Source organism: Parasteatoda tepidariorum, unplaced genomic scaffold, assembly GCF_043381705.1.
Source record: "Parasteatoda tepidariorum isolate YZ-2023 unplaced genomic scaffold, CAS_Ptep_4.0 HiC_scaffold_2049, whole genome shotgun sequence".
Classification (NCBI taxonomy): Eukaryota; Metazoa; Arthropoda; class Arachnida; order Araneae; family Theridiidae; genus Parasteatoda; species Parasteatoda tepidariorum.
This window is the reverse complement of record NW_027261520.1, coordinates 2493-9213: the sequence shown is the minus strand read 5'-3', so window position 1 is coordinate 9213 and position 6721 is coordinate 2493. Positions and strand designations below refer to the sequence as shown.

Below are 6721 nucleotides of genomic sequence, written 5' to 3'. Positions count from 1 at the left end.
AATTATTTATTTCTCTTTCATTTTTCTTTCTCTTTTCATAACCTAAATATTTCTAATATGTAGATGTATGGGTGGTTTAACTCTTACACTGGTCAAGATATTTGGGCAAATATTTCCCAGCTATCATTTTATAACATCGAGACTGGACAGTTTACTGTGTTAGATGTGTAGAAAAGAGAAAAGTACCCAAAAGGGAGTGCCCAAATTCAATAAAGGGTCTGCAGTTAATTCATAAATACTTCAGTATAGAGTTGAACTTTAGTAAATGTTTATAATGCAAGAAAAATTATGTATTATTTAAAAAATGTCTATGTATTCTGCAATCAAAAATTTTCGTTTAAAAACCTATAGATTTAGTTTTATTAAGTAATAATTAAGTAAGCATGTTACTTGATTATGGTGCAATCTATTAATATGTTATTACAAAATGTAGGACAAAATACGAAAATTTTGCTGCTATTGTAGTATTTTTAATTGTAGCCAATTTTTAAAATGTAGAAAATTTTAAACAATTAAAAAAAAATTTGAGATTAATAATATAAGGTATTTTTTCAAAAACATTTTGAAAAATGCTAATCATTACAGGAGTAATTTCATAAGTAAAGTGTGAAATAAAATAATTTTCAGAATCGCACATTTATTTAAAAAAAAAATAGTAAAAATGTTCATGGAGTGCATTTTTAGCAACAAAAAAAAGTAGTAATCAGGTGGTGATTGACAGTCAACTTTAATGGCTATTTGTTGTATTTAGTTACCCTGTGGCCAGTAGTATAATCTTATAATAGCAGACATATAAGTTCCTTCTAAATGCCTATTTTGTTTTATACATTTTTTACTTTATTCATATTAGCACCACTAAACTCATCTGAAAAAAGGTATAGTTTTTATACTTGCTAATTAGTAAGATTTACAGCTCCTCATAATTCCTTGTGAGTTCTTATAGTGGTCTGCAGAAAAGTCCTATTAGTCATTAAATTTAATTTTATGTTATGTTAAGATAAGTAAGTAGGTTTATAAAAAACTCAAGTTAAATTAATTGAAGACTAATTTAATTGTTAAAAAATGGTGCATTTAATGCCTATGAAGGCATGTTCATACTAATGTTATATCAGCTGTATCTCTATAATTTATATAAATCTCATTTAATAGTTTTTAGGATAATGGAAAGGTACATATTGTGTAATTATGTAAAATTATTATTATTTTTTTTTTTAAAAAAAAAGCTTATTCTAGCATTCTCTTTAATGTATACGTTTTTTCTTTTTCCCAGAAACAAGCCAAGAAAAATGGTTCTGATAATAGTGCCAGTAGTAGTAGAGCTAATACTCCTACAAGATTAAATGCTGAAGGTAAGAAATGTTGAATAATTCATACTAAAATTAATGTTTTTAAAGCATTTAGATCCGCAAGCCCTATTTTATTTTTTTAGAATCATTTTACTGATTTCCAGATTTCTTATTAAAATAACTCCCAAAGTTTTCCCATCTGTTTTACTAAATACTTTATTTAAATTTTTTAACTCTCATGAAATGAATGTTTTCTTTTTACAAACGGAAAAAATGGTTGTTCCAGTAATACCTCAATTGTTTTTACCTTTGAAAATTGAGTTTTGTGATGAATTTTGAGGAGAAAAGAATTGTAAAATTGAAATCATGGGAAGTTTAGGACATTTATAATTTTGTAAACTTAATTATAACCATACTAAAACATTAAAAATGTATTTTGTATTTAAATAAATATATATATGTAACATAAAAAGCTTCAACTAAACTTTTTATGTTATTCCTTTTCTGTAAATCCTTTTTTTAATTTATCATTCAAAACTAAATGCTCTTTCTCACACTTTAATATCCACATCCTGTCTTTTAATCTATTTTTAGCTCAAGTATACATTAATTAACCTTTTAACAATTATTCCTGTAACTAACTCGAGGGAAAGACTTTTTCCCTGGACCTATTTATAGACCAATTACAATTACTAAGATTTCCCTAAAACGAAGCATTTTACGGATTTACTTTGCAAGATTTTACGTAACTTTTATTGAGGAGCACAATGATTTTGTGTCACTTTGATAACTATTCTCTGTAGAATACTTAATAAATAAATATTGTGGCCTCTTTCCCTGCTTAAGACCTGTTTTTATCCTTTCACTCCTAAACTATGTTATATATATATATATATACAGTACAGAACCCGTTATCCGGAAATCAGAAAACCGGAAAACCAAAAAACCGGAACGAAATTCGATAAATTTTCCCGCAATTTTTTAAAAAAAATTTTTTTTTTCCTCATAAGATTTTAGGATTTTTCTTTCTTTTTTGAAAGATGTTTACCTTAAAATCATTTTGGAAATAATCATTAGTGTATTACTTCATCGTTTTTTCTTCTTTTTAAGATTATTCCAAAAAAAAAATTTTCTTAGTTGGGTTTAACAATAAAAAAACGGCTTTTTGTAGCGATTCAGAAAACCGGAAAAATCAGTTATCCAGAATAGTGATGGTCCCGATCGTTCCGGATAATCGGTTCCCTACTGTATATACATATATAATAACTGTAAAACTTTCTTTTAGGTAAAGGAACTAAGCGAAAATTGAATGAATCTTTGGTGTCAAATAAGAAACCCAAATCAGACAATCAGTCTGGATCCAGCAGTGTGAAGTAAGCATTGGCTTTTTATTCTCTAATATTTCGTTTAGAAAATTTAAACTTTATTATTTTAGAATTTAAAAAATGAATAATATCAATAAAAAGATGTTTAAAATTATTATGTATAATTAGATGCTCTTAGATAAACAGAATAAAATTTGCAGGGCACATATGCCGTTTAAATACAACTAGTCCAACACATAAAATATTCAAACACAAACCAATTTGCAGCAAAGCTGGAGGACTTCCAAAACTTTGAAGACTGGACTTCATTTCTGCGGATTTTAAATTAATCAGGGTATTGAACTAAGAAGACGTGGCAACAAGGAGAATGACATAGAGAAATTTTCTAGAGAAAGCCAAGGCTCACACAAGGCTGTCTTGCCAATGATGATGATGAATTTGTTTTATTTCTCACATCAGAAGCTTACTTTTCATAATGTTGTTGTTACATATGGCTTTATTGGAAATATTAATCCATATGCAATGTTCAGCTTTAAGTGGACATAAACAAGGAGTAAAAAAGAACAAAATTACATTAACAAACAAAGAAAACATATGACAAACGCATATTAACACAAAAAGAACTCAAAGATAGAATCAAAGTTAAAAAAATATATATATACAGTGAAGAATGAGGAGTAGTCTTTACTGTAGTTCATGGATCTCTGGCATCCCAGTAAAGTTTACAGAGATCACCCCGCTCTTGAGATTGTTTGTCCAGTAAAAGGCATACAAGAAAGTGGTCTGAGTTCATGGTTCCCGAATTGCAGATTTGGAACTCACTACATGGAAGGATACCTATTATGTTGATGTGCTCTGCCAAGCAGTCATGGCCTGTTGAGAGTCTGAAGTTTGCCACAGCCTCCTTCCGAGGACTGTGACAAAATTTCTTCCAACTGTTTTGGATGTTAGCCCAGGGTTTTCCGATGGACTTTACTGCTTGGCTGCACTTTAGGTCGGTCATAAGTTTCTCGGTAAATTGTTTTTTATGGGAGTCTGGTGGAATCAGTTTATTACATTGTGGTTCGAGTGTCCCTTTCTTGGCTAGTTTGTCTGCCTTTTCATAGCCATTGATTCCCACATGCGAAGGGATCCACTGGAACATAATAATTTTGTTGGCATTTTCGAGAAAAATCAAATTATCTCTAATTTCTGAAACAGTATGAGTTTCTGAATCATGGTTTATGGCAACTGCCTTGATAGCTGCCTTAGAGTCGACAAGAATTACTGCTTTAGTGAAGTAATTGATCTTATTCTTAAGGTTTTCTAAGGCTAGCGATATAGCAAAGATCTCTGCATCAAAATTTGATATATAGTATCCCACAGGGGCGCTGTGTGAAAAGAGCTTACACTTTTCATAATGTAAAGAATGAAGATTGACTGAATATAATTTTGAAAAAAATTGTTCAGTGTAAAAATATATATTTCTTATTAAAAGAAAGTTTTATAGTTAAGATTTGGGGAATTTTTAGAATAGGAAGACAAGAGAAAGAGTTTTAAAAAAGCTTTTATATAAAGTTTTTAAAAAAATGCTACATCAGGGGCTCAGTCTGTTTTGTAACAGTAGATTAATTTATTACCCATTGGCAAAATGGGTGTTTTGAGTTTGATGGCTTGCACACCTTATTTGGACATCATCACACTTTTTAAATGTGTTCAACTGTAAGAGTAAACAGTGTGCCTGAGTCGTCATTGCAATGTGTTGCTATGCTCGTATTGATCACAGTGCTGACGTAAAAAATATCGTTAGTGCTGTTTGGATCATAGATTGAAATCCCTTTGCAGTCGGGTTAACAGTGGAATGTTTTCCTCCCTATGAAACGCATGTGTAGATTAGTTCCATCAAAAAGTTCTTTAAGAAGGCTTGTGTCTCCCAATGCTTTACCCAGAAGTTCCCTTGTATTCTGGGTTAGGTTCAAAATTACATGGATATGGAGTTGAACAACTCAGAATTGGGTTGCATGTTTAATGCTATTTAGAATGAGAAAATAGGAAAAAAATAAAGCATTCTCTTGATGTTCCACTTTTTTGATTATCATTTATAATTTATTCTGAAACCAAGAAAATATTTTTTATTTAAAAACGAATTCTAAATTTGTCTAGAAATTTTTTTTGTACTATTATGATACCAAAATTGATAATTTCATACTTTGCAGCTCTCTGGATGGTATTACTGAAGAAGCTATCCGTCGGTATTTGTCTCGCAAACCTATGACTGCCACTGAATTGTTACAGAAATTTAAGAAAACTAAAGTTAACTCTCAACAACTTGTCACTAAAATTGCCGATGTGTTGAAAAAAATGGACTTAGTGAAACGAAAGATCAAAGACAAGATGTATCTGTCTCTTAAATTTTAACTTATCTTGTAAATACAAGTTTTGTTATTTATGTTGTATGATGTTTTATTGTCTATAATAAAATAGCTGTTATTTTCAGTATTTTTTTCTAATTATATTTATAAGAGTTAAGAATTAGTTGTAGTGATCCCTCATTATTATGCAAATAATTTTATTAAGCCTAAAACATATACAGGACGTGTGGCATTTTTAAAAAGTGCTTATCTTTGTTTAACGTTTTTTAAAATGCTTAAAGGTGCTCTTTTTTTATTCGGGATTTGTAAAAAGTGCTTAATTTTCTATCTTTTAAAAAGAGATTTTTTCTTTACCACATTGATTGTCATTCTAAATTACAATAAAAATGCACGGTTTTCACAATTTTGTCTGCAATATTTATCAGAAACTAATTATCAATCATGATTATGTAAAGTTTTTGAAAATGTTTTTGAATTTTATTGATTTTCTGATTATAAATTAAGAACTTTAAATGATAGAATTTTTATTTTATTTTATTACTTCACAGATCCTATTGATTTTTTTTAGAAAGTGATTAAAAATTTTTTTTGAGTGCTCAAGAAGTACTTAAAGGGTGCTTATTTTTTGTTGAAAACTCTGGCTATGCACCCTGATATAAGATGTTTGAAAGTTATTTATCTAATTAAAAATAAAGTATTTTTTCAAACACAAATGTCACTTTTTAATAAAATAACAATAATTCTAAAAAATCTGAAGTGGCTGATGAAAACTAATTTATAAAATGTTAAAATTATGTTTAAAAAATTTTTTAATCTGAAAAGTCTGATTTTATAATTTCAACTATCATTTGCAAAGGTTTGAGTTTCTCACACCTTTTTCCTTGACTGCAATATACAAAATTGTGAGAAAAAAAACATAAACTTTTTTCTTTGAAATAGTTCTTTTTACATGTAATTATCACATCTACATATGTCTCGAGAAAAGCCTGAAAAACTCAAAAGTATTTTAAAATTAGCTCAAACAACTAAACAAAATATGAAAATTAATGCTAAGAATCTGGAAAAATTTAAATCAGACCAGTTTTTACTTTTTTTTTTAACTTACTAAAAATCTTTTTTTTAAGATCGCTAATTTTTTTTTCTTTAATTGGTATAGTATCAATACCCTCTGATAAAAGTTAGAGACATTATTTTGCTTAAAGAAAAAAAAAATTATTTACTTAAATGTTTGAAGAAAAAAAAATTATGATGCAATATTACTTTCATGTTTATTTTTATTTCATTATTGAATTTATTGCGAGAGTTTTTAATGTTTGTAAGTGGGTAATGATTAACTTCCTTTTATTTGAAATTCTTTAAAATGTTGGGAATTATATAAATGAAGGTATATAGGATTATTTAAATCTGGGTATAACAAAATATTGATTTATCCACTCATCAAAATTTTGTATAACATTTCCCAGCAATATTATTTTTTTTTTAAGCTGATTTATTGCATTACAGTATTTATCATTTGTTAGAATTGTTGCCTCAGGGAATTTTTTCCTGACATTATGTATGAACTCTGTATAAAACAATAACTTTTATCTACAATATCAATATAACTTTCATTTTATCATTCTTTTAAGATTCAAGAGAAGAAAGTAAAAGTGAAAATCTCACTTTGTACTTTGATTTTCTCACGCGATTCTTAAAGGCTGGTGTTTCACATATTTTGAAGGCTGTCAAAATATGTATTGAATATCCAGATTTCATACCT

General features: G+C 28.2%; 1 long non-coding RNA gene across 1 annotated transcript; it reads left to right on the top strand.

The window, feature by feature from the left end:
* The first annotated feature begins 1211 nt into the window (after window positions 1-1211).
* Window positions 1212-5086, top strand: LOC122273029 (uncharacterized). The gene is made up of 3 exons (XR_011638436.1): window positions 1212-1349; window positions 2572-2659; window positions 4807-5086. It is a non-coding gene; the product is annotated as an uncharacterized lncRNA (long non-coding RNA).
* The last annotated feature ends 1635 nt before the right edge of the window (window positions 5087-6721 follow it).